This window comes from Camellia sinensis, chromosome 10 (genome assembly GCF_055761805.1).
Source record: "Camellia sinensis isolate YWXY chromosome 10, ASM5576180v1, whole genome shotgun sequence".
Lineage (NCBI taxonomy): Eukaryota > Viridiplantae > Streptophyta > Magnoliopsida > Ericales > Theaceae > Camellia > Camellia sinensis.
Window position 1 is genome coordinate 51,623,875 of NC_138970.1, and position 21,522 is coordinate 51,645,396.

Consider the following 21,522-nt stretch of genomic DNA (forward strand, 5'->3'; position numbering starts at 1 on the left):
TCACAGTTTTTATACATTGTAGCTAAAACTTACAATTAGTGATTTTTTTTGTGACGAATTTTTCAAATTATCACTAAAAGTTGAAAATTAGTGACGTTTTTGTGGCGATTTTTTTGAACTGTTACTAAAACTTATAATTAGTGACATTTTTTGTGATAATTTTTAAATTGTCGCTGAAAATTAACAATCAGTAACATTTTTTTAATAATATTTAATGAAAAATATCATTAATTATCATAAAATCTATTAAACAATAAATTTATCTATTAAGATTTATATGTAAATTACCCTATATTTATTTTCTTACAATCAATATATAAGAGAAAAATAAGAAAAAATAAAGTTGTAATAGATAATAAGTAAGGGTTGGTTTGGCATAAACTAAAAAATACAAAAAATTCAAAAAGTCACTATACTATTTAAGTCACATCATCTTATTTAAATCACATCACTTCTCTAACACATCACATCAAACCCAACCCAGCCCATATAAGCCAATAAGTCAAAAAGTACACTTTTTTAGAACAATTAGCTCAATCCATGTTTTTGTAATCAACAATGATAGAGACTACTAATTTTAGAGCTCTAAAAAGATCACTAATGACATGACACTCAATAAAAAAAGAAAAAAAAATGCAACACCAAAATCAAAATATCAAATCATTCATGGTGGGACCTACTACCACATCATTAGTGATAGCACTAATTAGTATTCTCACTTATTTTCCTTTTGTAATAAAGTTGTAATCATTTGGCAGACGTCAAAAAGTTTAAAAAATCAATATTTTTCATAAAAAAAAAAACAATGCGTATTAATGAAAAATTCAAAAAGTTTTCAGCAAAAAATTAAGTTAATGCATTACCATGAAGGGTAAATTAATCATTTTGTATTAAAATTTTTAAAAGTTAATAAGGTTACCAAACAGATTTAAACAAAAAACTTTCAACTTTTTTTGTTAACTTATATTTTTAAGAGTGGTGATTCATCCCACTAATTTTTGGACCATTAATAGCTCTAATGAGTTTAAAAATAAATAAATAAATAAATAAACTCAAGTTAAAACATCACATCACTTTGGTGGGGGTCCACATCATTAGTGATGCTCTAGAGCTCCCAATTTAGTGCTCTAAAACATTATTCTATTTTTAATTCAATAAAACGTTTAATGCATTTAAAGGAAAGAAATACGAAGCCGGAAAAAAAGAAAAGGAATAAGCACGAATCTAAGAGTGAAACATTTTGAAGGATTTAAATGTATTTTGGGTGAAAGAATATGTTTTGAGATTTTGAATTTAAGTTGTACCCAGAGTTTTGTTCTAGCTAGTTGGTGTCTTTCTAACTAAGCAAATTTGAATTTAATTTATGTAGTTTGATCTAAATTTTATTTTGGTCTTTATAGTTTTAAATTAAAAAATTTAATCTCTATACTTTAAATTCAATTTCAGTTGGGTCATTATGTCCAAATTTCTATTAATTTTTTCTCTATGTGCACTGTAAGAGGCTGACAAGTATTTTAAAACCGTTAATTTTAACTTTCAATTTAAATAGAAAAAAAAATTAAAATTGGATTTAAAGTGTAGGGGATTTTTTTTTAGGGTCCTTGATATTAAGATTTTATAGCATAAAGAACATTTAATATTTTCATAATATCTAAGATCTCTCAACATCGATTCAGAGAAAATTCTCTCCAGAGAATTTCTTTGGATTCTAGTATAGAGATTTTCTTTGGATTTCCAAAGAATTTCTTTAGTTTTCACAAGAATTTCTCTGGGTTCAAACCAGAAAATTTCTCTGCCTTCTCAATCACGATGTGAAATATACAAATTGATCACCCAAACAAGCAACGACACCAACAAACACACACACACACACACACACACACACACACACACACACACACATATAGAGAGAGAGAGAGAGAGAGAGAGAGAGAGAGACTCACTGAAAGGAGAATTTCTCTGAGTTTAAACTAGAGAAATCTAAAGAAAATTGAAATTTCTTTGAGTTCAAATTCTTTTAACATATATTGCAAATAAGTCAAAATCTTTCAAACCCCAAACATTTGTAATCTCATGATGAGCTTAAAATTTATTCAAAACCAAATCATTGCACATCTTGGTTGGTGAGCATTGAAAATAAGAAATATACACAAACAAACTATAAATTAATAACATAGCAAGCATATATAGTTCAAATGAGTATTAGGTATACAAGGCTTTATTATAAGAGAAATACACACTCATTTCATTTACGGCTTTCCCTAGAGACCACGAAAGCAACCTCTGAGATTGCTTTCAAAAACACCCCAGAGACCACAAAAGCAATCTCTGGGATTGCTTTAAAAAAACATGGCTATTAATCTACCGCAACAATAAAGGAGGACAAACAGAATTGCCGTTGAGAAAATATGAGGTTTGGAAACTTGGATCAAATGTTGTCTAGTCTCCGATGGAAACACCCTGTCCATGAAACCACACAGAGAGAGGAGATAGGACATGCCTGAGAGACCTTAAACTACAAAAAGAAATAATTTGGACCTCTCCCACAACTAAAAGTTAGAGAGAGATGTTGCACTAAATTTTCCTAAAGTGTAAAAGGATCAAATTGTTCAATTTAAAATTATAGGGAGCAAAGTAATAATTATTACTTTATTTTGCAAATAATAATAATAAAAAAAATGGTGATCTTCATATCCATCCATGTCATTCATTGTTTGGGTGAGAATTTTGGAAAGAAACCCCATCCGGCATCATGTGTTGTGTGGGTTGTCTCCCTCTATGTATGATCTAAACATCACTCCTTTATATCAATGAAGGAAAGTTATTTATTTCTTAACTTAGCTTATTTTCCATATACTAGTTATTGTATATCAACAATGATTCATCCCCCGTTTTCCCCCCACCCCCTTTGACCCCCTCTCTCTCTCATTGGTTACTTTTTCTTTTTCTTTTCTTTTTTTTTCCTGCTCCTCCAATCACCACCCGCCACGTAGCAAAAAGGGAGTGAGGGGGTGACCCCCAAAAAGGGGTCCCAAGCATTATTCATTGTATATATCTTCAATCTTCAATATATGCGCGTTTTACTAAGTTATGCCTTGTGAATATGTTCCTCTTGCACACTTTTCTTTACAATGTCGGTTCATCTTCTTGTTTTCCTATAATATGATTTGTAACACAATAATTCTTTCATCCTGTTTTCCTTTTTCAATATTTCCTTTTTCTAAGTAATTACATAAAGTCCCTTCGATATATTTAGAAATTATAAGATTTATTTCTTAAAGTGATTCCATAAATACCAGTGGTTCATGAAATTTGAACTCATAATTTATATTTTACCTATGACTTCACTTGTCACTCAATTAACGGTTTGAGTTTATTCACAATAGGGAAATATTAACTACTGTTCAATGAATGTTGATTGAGGTTGACATATGCCTAAAAAGTGTATATGAATAGCGGGAGATTTGGTTAAAATTCTCTCATAATAAAACATCAATATATTAAGGACAAGCATACAATTTTTTCTTAAAAAGTCCAATATATCTATATTATATATATATATATATATATATATAAGGGTTTCTAACCTATAAAGTCTCTAAGAGATCCAAGTTTTCAATCTAAATTTCATAATTTTTTTATTTTTAAAAATTAAAAAAATCTTATATTAGCTAGTTCTTATTCTAGCAAAAAAGAAATAAAAATAAAAAATCATATCCATTGATTTATGACTTTCAAATAAAAAGTATATCAAATCTAAAAAAGATAGAAAGTATACTAATCCATTTCAAAATCTACATATTATATAAGCAAAAGGGAATTTCTAACCCATAAGGCCTCTAAGAAATCTAAGTTCCCAATCTAAATTTCATAATTTTTTGATTTTTAAAAATTAAAAAAAAAACTTCTATTGGCTAGCTCTTATTCAAGCAAAAAATAAATTAAAATAAAATTTAATATCCCTTGATTTATGACTTTCAAATGAAAAGCATATCAAATCTAAAAAAGATGAAAAGTATATTAATCTATTTCAAAATCAAATTTGAGGGTCACTAAATATGAAAAGTAATCTATTAATTTAAATTTAAAATTGACACAATATAAATTTAAAATTATAATAATCTACCCCATGATTTATAAGTTTTAAATACAAATTTAAAATTAGCATAATTAGCTCATAATATTTGTATTAAGGAGCAATAAGAGTGACGTTGAGATTATTTGTATATTTATATATATTTTACAAAAGAATACTTTTAAGAAAAGATATTATGAGAGTTTCAAAATCTCAAACAAAATCTATTTACTATTATATTTGGAAAACATTGCCATCTTATTAAAATTGAAAGTTGCAATTCTTTATTGTATTTTATTTTATTGATTTTGTTTAATTTTTGTTAATATGAATATGATTGGTCTATAAATTAATTTTATAATCTTAAAAAAAAATTAGATTTAAATTCTTCCTTAAATTATATTGCCAGAATAAGATCAATATTCATTTCTTAATTTATGCATATTTTATTAAACAATAAAATAAAATTTAAAATTTAAAATCTTTTTTAAATTACGTTACTACATTTAAAATGAGATCAATATTCATACGTGTCATAATATTATTAGTATAAACATAATATGTTATTAAATACATGTATTCAAATTATTAATTGTTATTAAAAGTTTATAGTTTTATTTTTTTGTCATTTTTGGTTTTAAATTTGTAAAAAAAAAAATTATATCTTTCTAAACTATAAGGACTTAAACAATAATTTTTTTTAATACAAATATACTTTTTTTAACAAAAGACAAAAACATTAAGAAAGTACATGACGTTTTTAATAATTGCCAAACCTAATGAATTCTATTAATTTTTTTTATCTCAATTGTCAATTAAATAAATTAAAATAACTTTTAAATAATTGAGAAGTGACTTTTGCAAAAATAAAATAGAAATAAACATTTTTTTTTATTAAAAGTGATAGTTAGTGAAACTTCTTTTTTTATATAATAAAAAAGGAAATTGAGAGTTATACATAATAATTTATTGTTTCAGCAATGTTACATACTCACACTTTCATCCACAATGATGTGACAAGGGAGTTGGGCCCCATTTCATTGAGTATATAACAAATCAAGAGTTGACACATATAATACTACATCTTTGTAGGCACAATTGTAGGTTTTTTTTTGTGGGTCTCAAAAACATATGATACTACTCCCTGATGTTTTTGTTTAATACAAATTCTCCCTCACATTTGAAAAATTACATTTCCCTCTTTGAGATTTGTAATCTCATTACAAATTGCCTCATAGATTGCTGTCATACTCTTAAATTTTCTAAATTACCATCTTGCTCTTTTTCCTACCATTTATTCTTTCTATCATTTTGATTACATTCTATAACTTTCTATCATTAAATTCAACCTGAATATATTCTTATTGAGTGATAATATACAAATACAAATTTTATATAGAATTTTCAAATACAATGATATAGGTTAATAGTGGCCTTTCACTTTAAAACAAAACAGTTATAAACATGATTTATATTTACAACAATATCACTATCACAACATTTTTATGATATATATATTTTTTTATATATGAATACAGTTTTTCATTTATTTCCACCATTATATCTAGATTGAATCAATTTAATCTAGATATATATTTAAAAAGTATAAAATTTGTGCAAAAAACTTTTTAAAAAATTCATTGAATACAACAAAATAAGATAATGTATTGAATTTTTATATTATATTTATATATATATATATATATATATATTGTGTATTTGGTGAATTTAAAAATATAAAAAAAATCACAAAATATTATACTTCATAAGTATATCTAGATTAGGTGTATCTAAAAAAATATATATATACTTAAAATATTAAAAAAATTCAGTAAAAAAACACGAAAAATAAAAAATAAAAAAACTCATTTTTTGTGTATGTTAAACCAAAGAAAATTATTGTTATTTTCTTTGCAATGACATGAACAAAATATCTTTATTATTTTATTATTTTATATGTATAAATGCTAAGAGACAAATATGTCATTTTAATTTGACAGAAGGGTAAGCGTAATTTTTCAAATGTGAGGGGGAGATCTGCATTAAATAGAAATCTCAGGCGGTGTTAGTGTAACTTACTCTTATATATATATATATATATATATATTATCTCAATTGTCAATTAAACAAGCTAAAATGAAAAATGAAAAAAATTTGACTCAAATTGTTAAAAAGTGACCTTTGCCAAAACAAATAGAAATAAATGTTATTTTTTCTAATAAAAGTGATGGTTTGTGAAACATCTTTTTTATTTAAAAAAATGAGAGTCATAGGTGATAATTTATTGGTCATATAGAATTATTTTTCGATCAAATAAAAATTCCATTTTAAACTTTCTTATTACATTTTTTTTTAATCTACATACCTTTATTTTGTAAGAATTTTAATTTTATTATATTGAAATATTTTAGGAAAATTTATTTATAAATCTCATCTTGAGGAATGGTGATCCATTTAGTCTTAAGAATTTTGTTATAGACTAGTTAGATTCATTGATTTTGAAAAGGTAGATTTAATATATTATTTAAAAATTAGATTTTACCGTCATATTCTTATTTCTATTATGTTCTTCTTCTTCTTCTTTTTTTTATTTTTTATTTTTTTATTTTTTTTATAGAAAGGTTAGGTATACAATATATGAGAATCAAATTTGGGATGAATTTTTATATAAATTTTTTTTTATCTGGAAAATATTTCAAAAAGAATACAAAAATGACTTAAAATATGAGATTCTTCAAACATTTTAAAAGGATGTGAGATTTTTCAAACATTTCAAAAAAAGTACAAAAACTACTTGGTAAGTTTTAGCCAAATGTTTAATTGCAAACAGTAATACTTCAATGTAACATTCCAATATAACATTCAAAAAAAAAAAAAAAAAATTAGTGCAATACCTTAATGTAACACATAAAAAAATTACTTACTGTACTTTTTCCAAACGTAATACTCTATTATAACACTCTAAAAAAAACTCCTTAGTTTAACACTTTAATGTAATACAAAAAAAATTCTTATTGTAAAAGAAATAAAGGTAATTTTTTTTTTTTTTTGATTCCCATAAATTGTGTATCTTACCTTTCTAACATCTAAAAAAAAGAAAAGAAAAGAAAAGAAAAGAAAAGAAAAGAAAAAGAAACGTAATAGAAATAAATGTATACTTGTAAATCTAATTTTTAAATAATATATTAAATCTACATTTTCAAAATCAATATGACTAATTGGTCTATAAGATAATCTTTAGGTCTAAACGGATCATTATTTCTCAAGATGAAATTTATAAGTAAGTTTTTCAAAATTGTATTAGATTTATTTTTTTATTTTTTATATTATATAACTCTAAACTATGATTAGCAGGACCCATTTGTTTAGAGAGTTAGAGGAGGGATAGGAATTGGTAGTGAGGTGAGTCTCATTAATATTGTGTTTGTTTTGGGAGATAGGGAGGGGATTGATAGTGAGCTCCGGATTAGGATGGGCCTCCCCAAGCGAATTCAGATGGGCCTCCAGGACTTGATATTAGAAAAATAGTCCGGCAGACTAAAATTTTTTTATTTTTATTTATTTTTTATTTTATTTTATTTTTTACATGTCGGACATTTTTTTTTGAACATTAATGTTTAATTTTTTTTTATTTTTTATTAAGTAAAAATCATTATTTTATTTGTTTTATTTTTTCTGGAAATTTTTTTTTTAATTTTTTTTACATATTGGGTATTTTTTTAAAAATATTAATGTTTAATTTTTTTGTATTTTTTTATTATTTTCTATTTATTTTATATAAAAATAATTTGACAATCCCTACACTAACAACTATCATCAAAATAAATACAATTTTACTTAATCCTCTCACTATCAATCCCCTTCATTCTATCTCTAAAAACAAACGGGGCCTTAAGATTGTCCACAAGGTTATAAAATCTAGCCAACGTTACACAACCAACCAAATGAGCATAATAGTACAAAGTATTATCTATATTTAAGAATACAATTGTTGTATTGTTGTCCAGTTGTTCTGTATTTTTAATGCCAAATATTAGTGGTGTCATCTCCTTGTGACATTTTTATATTCTTATTCTTTAACTTCATTTTTCCAGGGCCATAGATCCTGATTTTTATTTATTTTTATTTTTTAAGTTACATGGTCATCATACTTTGAAAAGAGAAGGCCATCCATAGAGCTTAATTATTTATGTTTAATGATTGTGGAAAAATTTAAATCCTAGTTAGGCTTTAGCTCCAAAAAAAAATATATATATATGTGATAAAAGTCGATCACATAATAAGAATGAATTTTCTTATCGTATCCATCATTTTTTAGCATCCTGTGATGATTTTTTTGTGTATGTAGTTCTATTTCAGGTCAAATCATTTAGTTTGTGAATAAATTGTATAATTTATTTTTGGAAGATTGACCAACAAGTCCTATATTTTGGATTTATAATCCATAGAGTCTCATATTTTTTATTCGTCACATTGGAGCATCACATTTGAAAAAAAAAACAGTAAAGAGATTTTTAGTGTCACATCATATCGATTACGTTAGAGTGTCATATTTCACGTTTGGAAAAAATACACTAAGGAGTTTTTAATTTTTTTTAGAGTGTCACATTATACATGTCACGTTGTCACGTTTGAGAAAAGTACATTAAAGAGTTATTATTATTTTTGGAGTAAAAGTTTTGAAATGTCACATCATATTCACAACGTTGTCACGAAAAAGTACATTGAGAAATTTTTAATTTTTTTCAAGTATCACATCGTTAGAGCGTCTGTTGGCTTTTTTGGTTTTCGAAAGTTATTATTGTAATTGCAAGCGTGCCAACAAGGATTAATTAGTCCTTACATATTAAATTCAAGCCAATTATCAAACGATTGTGTTGATGGTGATTTTGCTTCAACTAAGGAGCTTTTAATTTTTTTTAGAGTGTCACATTATACATGTCACATTTAAAATGAGATCAATATTCATACGTGTCATAGCATTATTAGTATAAACATAATATGTTATTAAATACATGTATTCAAATTATTAATTGTTATTAAAAGTTTATATATTTATTTTTTTGTCATTTTTGGTTTTAAATTTGTAAAAAAAAAATTATATCTTTCTAAACTATAAGGATTTAAACAATAATTTTTTTTAATACAAATATATTTTTTTTAACAAAAGACAAAAACATTAAGAAAATAAATGACTTTTTTAATAATTGCCAAACATAATGAATTCTATTAGTTTTTTTTTATCTCAATTGTCAATTAAATAAATTAAAATAACTTAAATAGTTGAGAAGTGACTTTTGCAAAAATAAAATAGAAATAAACATTTTTTTTTAATTAAAAGTGATAGTTAGCGAAACTTATTTTTTTATATAATAAAAAAGGAAATTGAGAGTTATACATAATAATTTATTGTTTCAGCAATGTTACATATACACACTTTCACCCACAATGATGTGACAAGGGAGTTGGGCCCCATTTCATTGAGTATATAACAAATCAAGAGTTAACACAAATAATACTACATCGTTGTAGGCACAATTGTAGGTTTTTTTGTGGGTCTCAAAAACATATGATACTACTCCCTGATGTTTTTGTTTAATACAAATTCTCCCTCACATTTGAAAAATTACATTTCCCTCTTTGAGATTTGTAATCTCATTACAAATTGCCTCATGGATTGTTGTCATACTCTTAAATTTTCTAAATTACCATCTTGCTCTTTTTCTTACCATTTCTTCTTTTTATCATTTTGATTACATTCTATAACTTTCTATCATTAAATTCAACCTGAATATATTCTTATTGAGTGATAATATACAAATACAAATTTTATATAGAATTTTCAAATACAATGATATAGGTTAATAGTGGCCTTTCACTTTAAAACAAAACAGTTATAAACATGATTTATATTTACAACAATATCACTATCACAACATTTTTATGATATATATATTTTTTTATATATGAATACAGTTTTTCATTTATTTCCACCATTATATCTAGATTGAATCAATTTAATCTAGATATATATTTAAAAAGTATAAAATTTGTGCAAAAAACTTTTTAAAAAATTCATTAAATACAACAAAATAAGATAATGTATTGAATTTTTATATTATATTTATATATATATATATATATATATATATTGTGTATTTGGTGAATTTAAAAATATAAAAAAAATCACAAAATATTATACTTCATAAGTATATCTAGATTAGGTGTATCTAAAAAAATATATATATACTTAAAATATTAAAAAAATTCAGTAAAAAAACACGAAAAATAAAAAATAAAAAAACTCATTTTTCGTGTTTGTTAAACCAAAGAAAATTATTGTTATTTTCTTTGCAATGACATGAACAAAATATCTATATTATTTTATTATTTTATATGTATAAATGTTAAGAAACAAATATGTTATTTTAATCTGACAGGAGGGTAAGTGTAATTTTTCAAATGTGAGGAGGAGATCTGTATTAAATAGAAATCTCAGGCAGTGATAGTATAATTTACTCTTATATATATATATATATATATATATATATCTTTATCTCAATTGTCAATTAAACAAACTAAAATAAAAAATGAAAAAAAATTGACTCAAATTGTTAAAAAGTGACCTTTGCCAAATCAAATAGAAATAAATGTTATTTTTTCTAATAAAAGTGATGGTTCGTGAAACATCTTTTTTATTTAAAAAAATGAGAGTTGTACGGGAAAGAAATAAACCTTATCGTATAATCCTGTTGATCAAGTCTGCGCTCCTCCGTACGTCATCGCTTTATTCCCTAAAAATACAAACGTGAGCTAACCGGCGGGTGTGTGCCGGAAACCCCTCCGATGCCTAAGTCAGCAACTAGACAATAGACAATATGCTCTGTGTATTTTAGAGTAAGAATTGGGATACCTGTACAAAGGTCTGGTCATGAGCTTTTATAGACTTTACTTTGGCACAATCCTAGTAGAATTCCAACTCTCCTTATGAGAGTCCTCCTAGGAATCACACACCCTACTCACTACTAACCAAGTGAGATGGTTTTGCACAATCCTAGTAGGACTATACTCTCCTTAGTCCTCCTAGGAGTCATACTCCTACTCACTACCAACCAAGTGAGATGGTTTACACAATCCTAGTAGGACTCTAACTCTCCTTAGCAGAGTCCTACTAGAAGTCTCATTACTGCAAGCCAAGTGAGATAGCTGAACCTTTTACCTCGGTTATACATTCCTGCTCGAACTGATTTATCTCGGTTCCCTGCCCTTCGGACTGTGAAAGCCGATCTAACGGATGCCACCCTGCCGAGCTATACATAGCTCGGCCTTCGCCATTGATGCTACCTCCTTTTAATAAGCTGCTGCAACCACACCGAGCTAAGTTACCTCGGTCACACGCTTAAGTAATGATGTAGATGGCGCCCAACCAAGTTATACCAAGACCGGCCAAGCTATACCAAGCCCGACATCCTTTCTCACCAATACCTCGGCTAACCACCAGGCCCACTTATTTCGGCTGACATCTTTACCTCGGCTAACATTACAGTCAGCCAAGTTACTTCGACTCTATGATACTTTAAGCACTACTATCAGTCTTGACTTCGAGATGACGCCCTGTAGAGCTATCGTTTAGCTCGGTCCACTTTCTACCGATACCTCGGTCCATAGCTCAGCCCAAACCCAAAATATGAGATGTCTTCTTGGCCTAAGACCGAGCTACACCAGCCCTTATCTCGGCCCATTACGCGGTTCAACTCCCAAATAAGACTCTTCCTAGCTCGGCCCAATTTGTTTACAAATTACCCTCTCAATTGCTCCTTAATTCCATCTGCATAGCATGATTGGGATTATTTTTCCTCCAGCCGAGCTAAGAAGTTGTTCGGTTTCACGGCTTGTTCGGTCCCAATAAACCTTGTCAGTTGCTTAGCATGTCCTTCCACTAATCTGGTATGATGTTATTCCCAGGATACATGGCGTGCCCCCAATATCCTTGTTCTTCTTGTTACCATCGTCATGCCAAAAATTTGAATAGCCCTGATTTTTTACCTTTAATGTATATATCCTTCGAGTTTGCATACATCGAGTCGTTCTTTCTGTGTCTTGCCGAACAGACTAACTCGGTTTATACGAACCTTGACAACCTGTTTTGGCCGAGGTAACCATCATCCCGGTCAAAGAGTTTCAAAAATTTGTTGGTCAAACCTGCCAACCAGCTTTGGTCGAGGTAACCATTATCCTGGCCAAAAAGTTTCAAAAATTTTGTTGGACACACCTGCTAACTTCCTGCAGCCTAGATCCTTATCTCAGCTTAAGAGAAGTAAGTGTTGGTTTTTCCAGCCAACCTCTAAGTTGGTTATTCCGGCCAACCTAGAGTAAAGTGTTTGGTTATTCCGACCAAACGTCCTGCAGCCTGGATCCTTATCCTGGGCTTAGGAGGGGTGTTGGTTTTTCCAGCCAACCTCTAAGTTGGTTATTCCGGCCAACCTAGAGTAAAGTGTTTGGTTATTCCGACCAAACGTCCTGCAGCCTGGATCCTTATCCTGAGTTTAGGAGGGGTGTTGGTTTTTCCAGCCAACCTCTAAGTTGGTTATTCCGGCCAACCTAGAGTAAAGTGTTTGGTTTATTCCGACCAAACGTCCTGCAGCCTGAATCCTTATCCTGGGCTTAGGAGAGCTAAATGTTGGTTATTCCGGCCAACATAGAGCTAAGCGTTTGGTTATTCCTGCCAAACTTCTTGATTGCCCCCCAAATCGGGCAAAGACTTGTTACGCTTGGTTAGTCCTTCTTTCCAATCGTGTTAACTTTTGCCGAAGGTGTTCTATTCGATAGCACTGTTTGTATTGAACTCTACCTTGGTGTGCATCCCATCTTCCTCTACCAAGATGTGTTGGTGCACTCGCTCCATCAGGGCTTCCATAGAAAGAGGTGGTGTCATTGTAATTGAATCTCTTAATTTATGACCCACTAACAGACCTTGCTTGTACTGTGCAATAGCTAGGTTTGTAAGACAATCTGTTACTTGGTTGAAGGTCTCCCAATACCGATTGTCATAAGACTTCAATGTTTCCTTCTTGCCCATGCTGATGGAGAGAAGCTGGTCAATCTCCACTGGCGTCTTGGTGTTTGTTCTGAATCTGGTTACAAATGCCTCCGTTAGTTGCGCCCATGAGGCTATACTACCTTCTGGTAACCTTTCAAACCATGCTAAACCCATGTCGCCAAGGCTGGATGGAAACATGATACACATTAAGGGCTCGTTTCGTCGATACACGGCCATAACCTGGCGAAAGTGGCTTAAGTGGCTTAAGTGTATGTAGGGGTCTGACTCCCCCTCATAAGTTATGAATTTAGGCTGATGGAAGCCTAAGGGTAATGGTGCGTCCTCAATTGTCGGGATGAACGGTGAGCTCTGCAACATTGCTAATGCTTTGTCTGCTGGTTCATAGGCGAGGCGTGGTTCTGGAATTCCAACCTTGACACTCCTATGTGTTCTAGGAGCCAATCGTTGTAGTGCGGAGACTCTGCGGGGGTCACGAGCCTGAGTGTCTTCTCTCCTTCGAGCCCTTTCAGTCTTCTTTCTCTTAGGTCTGGAGTAACGTGTCCTGGAAGTCTTTGATTGTGTATCACCCGACCTGAAGCTTCTACTTTCAGTTTGTGATAGTTTGACTTGTCTGTCATGATCTTCTAAGTGGCAAGAGTGTGTGTTGCCTCTGTTCCCCTCTTTTGTTGCCACCCCTTTGCTTTTTATCTCGCTTTTCATAAACTCTATGTCAGTCGCTATTCTTCTTATTACTTCGTCTTGCTCCCTTACGCGATCTTCGAGAACCTGATGATCCATCTTCTGCCTCTGTCTATCAGGGCTCCGAGAGCGGTGTGGACTTGAGCCCTATTTCTTCTTGCTTCTCTCCGCGAATTCCTTCGCTGGGGATCTAATTTCGTCATGGATGGGATAGAAGGTAAACCTTCGTGCCTCTCACCCCCTTCCGGAGTTTGCCCATCTATAGCAGATTGCGGCAAGTCTTCATTATGCGCCATTGTTTGTGAATTTCCTACGGACGGCGCCAATTGGAAAGTCTTGATCAAGTTTTCCTCTCTTGTTGAAAGCAATGGCACATAATGAAGACTTGCCGTAATCTGCTATAGATGGGCAAACTCCGGAAGGGGGCGGGAGGCACGAAGGTTTACCTTTTATCCCACCCATGATGGAATTAGATCCCCAACGAAGGAATCCGCGGAGAGAAGCAAGAAGAAGACAGGGCTCAAGTCCACACCACTCTCGGAGCCCTGATAGACAGAGACAGAAGATGGATCATCAGGTTCTCGAAGATCGCGTAAGGGAGCAAAATGAAGTAATAAGAAGAATAGCGGCTGACATAGAGTTTATGAAGAGCGAGATAAAAAGCAAAGGGGTGGCAACAAAAGAGGGAAGCAGAGGCAACACACACTCTTGCCACTCAGAAGATCATGATAGACAAGTCATACTATCACAAACTAAAAGTAGAAGCCTCAGGTCGGGTGATGCACAATCAAAGACTTCCAGGACACGCTACTCCAGACCTGAGAGAAAGAAGACTGAAAGGGCTCGAAGGAGAGAAGACACTCAGGCTCGTGACCCCCGCAGAGTCTCCGCACTACAACGATTGGCTCCTAGAACACATAGGAGTGTCAAGGTTGGAATTTCAAAACCACGCCTCGCCTATGAACCAGCAGACAAAGCATTAGCAATGTTGCAGAGCTCACCGTTCATCCCGACAATTGAGGACGCACCATTACCCTTAGGCTTCCATCAGCCTAAATTCATAACTTATGAGGGGGAGTCAGACCCCTACATACACTTAAGCCACTTAAGCCACTTTCGCCAGGTTATGGCCATGTATCGACGAAACGAGCCCTTAATGTGTATCATGTTTCCATCCAGCCTTGGCGACATGGGTTTAGCATGGTTTGAAAGGTTACCAGAAGGTAGTATAGCCTCATGGGCGCAACTAACGGAGGCATTTGTAACCAGATTCAGAACAAACACCAAGACGCCAGTGGAGATTGACCAGCTTCTCTCCATCAGCATGGGCAAGAAGGAAACATTGAAGTCTTACGACAATCGGTATTGGGAGACCTTCAACCAAGTAACAGATTGTCCTACAAACCTAGCTATTGCACAGTATAAGCAAGGTCTGTTAGTGGGTCATAAATTGAGAGATTCAATAACAATGACGCCACCTCTTTCTATGGAAGCCCTGATGGAGCGAGTGCACCAACACATCTTGGTAGAGGAAGATGGGATGCACACCAAGGTAGAGTTCGGTACAAACAGTGATATCGAACAGAACACCTTCGGCAAAAGTTAGCACGGTTGGAAAGAAGGACTAACCAAGCGCAACAAGTCTTTGCCCGACTTGGGGGGCAATCAAGAAGTTTGGTAGGAATAACCAAACGCTTAGCTCTATGTTGGCCGGAATAACCAACATTTAGCTCTCCTAAGCCCAGGATAAGGATCCAGGCTGCAAGATGTTTGGTCGGAATAAACCAAACACTTTAATAACCAACTTAGAGGTTGGCTGGAAAAACCAATACCCCTCCTAAGCCCAGGATAAGGATCCAGGCTGCAGGACGTTTAGTCGGAATAACCAAACACTTTACTCTAGGTTGGCCGGAATAACCAACTTAGAGGTTGGCTGGAAAAACCAACACCCCTCCTAAGCCTAGGATAAGGATCCAGGCTGCAGGACGTTTGGTCGGAATAACCAAACACTTTACTCTAGGTTGGTCGGAATAACCAACTTAGAGGTTGGCTGGAAAAACCAACACTTACTTCTCTTAAGCTGAGATAAGGATCTAGGCTGCAGGAAGTTGGCAGGTATGTCCAACAAAATTTTTGAAACTCTTTGGCCGGGATAATGGTTACCTCGACCAAAGCTAGTTGGCAGGTTTGACCAACAAATTTTTGGAACTCTTTGACCGGGATGATGGTTACCTCGGCCAAAACAGGTTGTCAAGGTTCGTATAAACCGAGTTAGTCTGTTCGGCAAGACACAAAAAGAACGACTCGACGTATACAAACTCGAAGGATATATACATTAAAGGCAAAAAATCAGGGCTATTCAAATTTTTGGCATGACGATGGTAACAAGAAGAACAATGATATTGGGGGCACGCCATGTATCCTGGGAATAACGTCGTACCAGATTAGTGGAAGGACATGCTAAGCAACTGACAAGGCTTATTGGGACCGAACAAGCCGTGAAACCGAACAACTTCTTAGCTCAGCTGGAGGAAAAATAATCCCAATCATGCTACGTAGATGGAATTAAGGGGCAATTGAGAAGGTAATTTGTAAACAAATTGGGCTGAGTTAGGAAGAGTTTTATTTGGGAGTTGAACCGCGTAATGGGCCGAGATAAGGGCTGGTGTAGCTCGGTCTTAGGCCAAGAAGACATCTCATATTTTGAGTTTGGGCTAAACTATGGACCGAGGTATCGGTAGAAAGAGGACCGAGCTAAACGATAGCTCTACAGGGCGTCATCTCGAAGTCAAGACTGATAGTAGTGCTTAAAGTATCATAGAGCCGAAGTAACTTGGCTGACCGCAATGTTAGCCGAGGTAAAGATGTCAGCCGAAATAAGTGGGCCTGGTAGTTAGCCGAGGTATTGGTGAGAAAGGATGTCGGGCTTGGTATAGCTCGGCCGGTCTTGGTATAACTCGGTTTGGCGCTGTAACAACCCTCGTACTGTTTACTGATTTATGACCGATTGATTACCGTTAATCACCGATTACTGTTAAACGAAGCTGATAATGACTGATAACTAACTGATAATCGAACTGAATGAAATACTGAACCGACTGACTGAAGTTGAAACTGAATTGACTGAGTATATGTTAGTTAATTGCATTCTATCTGTTTGATTGTCTGATTATTTGTTCATGTTTATATGTTTAAACTGCTATTTGAAGGCCTTATCGGCGGCCGAACTAGAAACCGATTGATGTTACGTGACCCTCATATTTAATGTGATTTTATGGTATAAGTATCTGAAAATTGATTAGGTATGATTAAATTAGATTAAAATAAGCCAATTGAAGAGTTGGACTTAATTACCGTTTTGCCATTGAGTGGGCCACTATCTCACACACATACTTGAGCCAAGAACAACATTTCCTCAGCCATTTTCCTTCTCATTGCCGACCAAGAGGGAAGAGAGGAGAGAGAGTGAGAGGAATTGAATTCTACCTTGGGTTTTGCTTGGAGAATTGAAGGAATTGAAGTATAGATTGCATATTTGAGCTCCTAGTCTTCTAATTCAAGCTCTAGGTAAGGATCTTATCTTCTTATTGATGCTATTGAACTAGTTCTTGCATGGTTCATGCTTCATTGTAGAACTAAGTCATGATTTGGGTCATTAATGGTGAATTGAAGCTCATTTCTTGCATGCATGGTTGAATTAATGAGTTTTGAGTTGAATTCATGGTAAATGGTTACATGCATGTCCATGTTGTAAGAGTAGACCATGTTTTCATCTTGTTTTGAAAAGAATGAGCTCATTTGAACAAGCTTTGAAGCTTTGATTTGGTTTAAATCCTTGCATGTTTGCATGTTCTTCATATTCTTGAAAATGGGTTTGAATATGGTTCTAATTGACTCACCTTTGGGGCTTGAATTCATAAATTGAGCTTTGAAACTTGTTATACATTGAATTTAATGATGTTTTCCAGAATTTGGGCCCAAGAGGTCGAGTTTGGAGTGGTTGAATGCTTGGTTTGAGCTTGGGAGGCAAATCTGGAAATTCCAGATTTGGCTTCCTCGCTCGAGCGAAGGATTCCCCGCTCGAGCGAGCACCTTTGTCCAGGGCTCCGCTCGAGCGACCATCGCGCGTAAAATTTCAGCATCCAGTACTTTTACTGTTTTGCAGATCGCTCGAGCGAAGGATTCCTCGCTCGAGCGAAGCCTTTGATTTTGGACTTACGCTCGAGCGTAGAAAGTCTCGCTCGAGCGAGGCTCCTATTTTCAGCAAACTTTGCGAAATGTTTTCTAAGTGTATTTTTGCATCCTCATCCCATCCTAGGCATTCTTAGGCCTAGTTTAAGGCACCTTGATGAAGATATTATTGTAGAACACACCAAGGCAAATTAGGGATTAAGTTATGAGATTTCCCAACTGTGTAGCTTAGTGTGTTCAACCTGTGAACTGTGTAGGGTTGGCAACTGGGGAGACACGCTCTAGCATACTGTAGCCCAGAACTCTGTGAGTAACAATTGTGTAAAGATATGTTCAACTGATTATCTTCTGAATACTGAACTGAACTGTTTACTGAACTGGTATTATTTACTGAATGAATGTATGTCCTTTATTTCTGAACTGTACTGTGGCATCCTTAGTATCTACGGTTTACTGTTACTGTTACTGTCACAGAGATCTCTGTCGGTTTCCTTGTGGAACCACTACTGTTTACTGACTGATGGCCATCATTACTGTTCGGTCTTTTAAGACCTACTGTTACTGTTATGCTAATGGATGTACCACATATGACTGTTTACTGTACTGAGCAACTGAATTACTGATTGAAATGAACTGTTTTCATTACTGTAAGGACATTCATTCTAAACCCCTTTACGCTTTATGTTATTCACTGGGCTTTAGCTCACTGCTCATATATATATGTAGGTGTACAGGCACCAGACCGCAGCTAGAGGCGTCAGGGTTACTCCAGTTTTGTCAAGCCAGCCTTTGTGCCTCACTGCGAGGTTCCGAGCCTACTGTTAAGGCTTAGGGGTGTTTTAGAATTTCCCCCTTTTTGTACTGTTTCACTGTTTTGTATAGACTGACTGTTTACTGTACTGTTATACAGGGATTAGGTCCCTGTACTGTGTGACTGTTAATTTTGTATACTGTGTTGTACAGACGGAATGTTTTCTGTACTGTTATGTGGGGTTGAGTCCCTAGTTAAGTGGATGTGAATATTGTGTATACTGTTCTGTACTGTTTTTGTATAATGTATGAAAAGCCTTTTTGCATACAGACTGTCACAGCTCAATGGACACTATTTATTTACTGTATTGGCTTCCGCCAGGCCCTGTACTCTGTTTCACTGTATTACTGTTCAGCAGGCCTTCGGTAATCTCGGATTACTGGCCGGTTACGGTGCTAAACCCATAGGGCCGGGTTTGGGTCGTGACAGAGTGGTATCAGAGCGATACTTACCACGAGTTATACCGCACACACGTGTCCAAATGAGCTATAGGGGGTCCTAGAAAAAGTAATTAGGACATCTCATGAACTTGAAAAGTGTGTGGCTATGTTATGACTGAATATCTGTTAATGTGTTAAACTATGAAACAAATGATTGCTTATGTTTAAAACTGTTATAACTGCTTATAGTGAAATGGACAATGCAAATGAACCTGAGTCCTCATCTACTGAGGCAAGAATGGAAAGAATGGAAAGAATGATAGAACTGATAACTGCTAGACTGGAACAACAACAGAACCAACAGCCCCCTCCTCCACCTCCTCCTCCTCCGGTACAGCCGGAACCTAATGCGAATGCGGATGATGGGGATATTATTGCTCTCACCCATAAATTCAGTAAGATGAAACCGCCATCCTTCCAGGGAGGCCTTGAACCGTTAAAAGCTGAAGCGTGGGTGCTTGAGACAGAGAAATTATTTGAGGTGTTCCCGTGCTCTGAAGCGAATAAAGTACTGTTAGCTACCTTCACCTTACAAGAAGAAGCTAGAAGGTGGTGGATGTTAATCCGTGAAACAAACACTGTTATGACTTGGGCTCAGTTCAAGGAGTCCTTCTTTGAAAAGTACTTCCCTCAGTGTGTCAGGGATAGAAAAGTGACCGAATTTGAACAGCTGAAGCAGGGCACAATGTCCGTTGCAGAATATGAAACCAAATTTACTGAACTTGCCCGTTATGCACCGCACATGGTGGATACTGAATATAAGAAGGCCAGAAAATTTGAAGGTGGCCTTAATGTGGCAATACTTGACCGGATAAATGTTTTGAAATTACCGACTTTTGTGGGTGTTCTCGACCGGGCATTGATGGCCGAGTCGAACATTGCAGCAGTGAAACAATCTGAAACACCAACGACTGAATGGCATGGAAAAAGGCAGAGTTTCAAATTTAAGAAAGGCAAGCACAACCCAGCCAACAAGAAACAGAATACGGGGTTGACAACTAGCCCCAGCCAAGGGAGTGGTTTCATACCACCCTGTTCTGAATGTGGCAAGAAGCACAAAGGGGTTTGCTACAGAATATCTGGAGCCTGTTACAGGTGTGGCAAGGTGGGCCACATGGTTAAAGACTGCCCCTCTGCTCCACAAGCCAGTGGTAAAGCTGCACCAAGCGCAGCAGTATCAAATGCTCCACCAAAGCCTAACCCTAAAGCTACCGGGAAAGAGCCTATGAGGCAAGGCCGAGTGTTCGCACTAGTACCGGGAGATGTGCAGAATACCGAGACCGTTGTGTCAGGTATTCTCTCTATCTGTACTCAAAATGCATATGTACTGATTGATTCGGGGTCTACGCATTCTTATGTATCATATGCTTTTTCACGGAAATTGGATAGACCCTTAGAACCCATGAACTATCTGCTAGCCGTATCATCACCCGTAGGGGGATCCATGACATGTGCTTATATGTACCCCGCATGTGAAATTATTGTTGGGGATATGCATCTGTTTATTGATTTACTGCCATTGAACATTGATCATTTTGACGTAATATTGGGGATGGATTGGTTACAAAAATATCATGCCACTATTGACTGTGTGACCAAGCAAGTTGTTTTCCGTCCACCTGATTTGCCTGAATTTGTGTTTAATGGGAGTGGAGTAGTACCTCCTCCGTATTTGATTTCGTCAGTGAAAGCTGTTAAATTAATTAGAAAGGGGTGTAAAGGATATCTGTGTTCTGTACTGACTGTGTCTACTGATGATAGTGTTAAAACTGATGTGAATTGTATTCCTATAGTCAGGGAATTTCCAGATGTTTTTCCAGATAATCTTCCAGGAGATTTGACTGATAGGGAGATTGAATTTACCGTTGATGTGATTCCCGGAACACAACCAGTTTCTAAAGCTCCTTACAGAATGGCTCCAACTGAACTGAAGGAACTGAAAGTGCAATTGCAAGAACTGTTAGATAAAAAGTTCATCAGACCTAGCACTTCGCCATGGGGTGCTCCTGTTTTGTTTGTCAAGAAGAAAGATGGCTCACTGAGACTGTGCATTGACTACCGTGAACTGAATAAGGTAACTGTAAAGAACAAATACCCTTTGCCACGCATTGATGATTTATTTGATCAGTTACAGGGTGCACAAGTGTTTTCTAAGATTGATCTCAGATCGGGGTATCATCAACTGAAGGTTAAACCGGAAGACATTGATAAAACTGCTTTTAGAACAAGGTATGGACATTATGAATTTCTAGTTATGCCTTTTGGA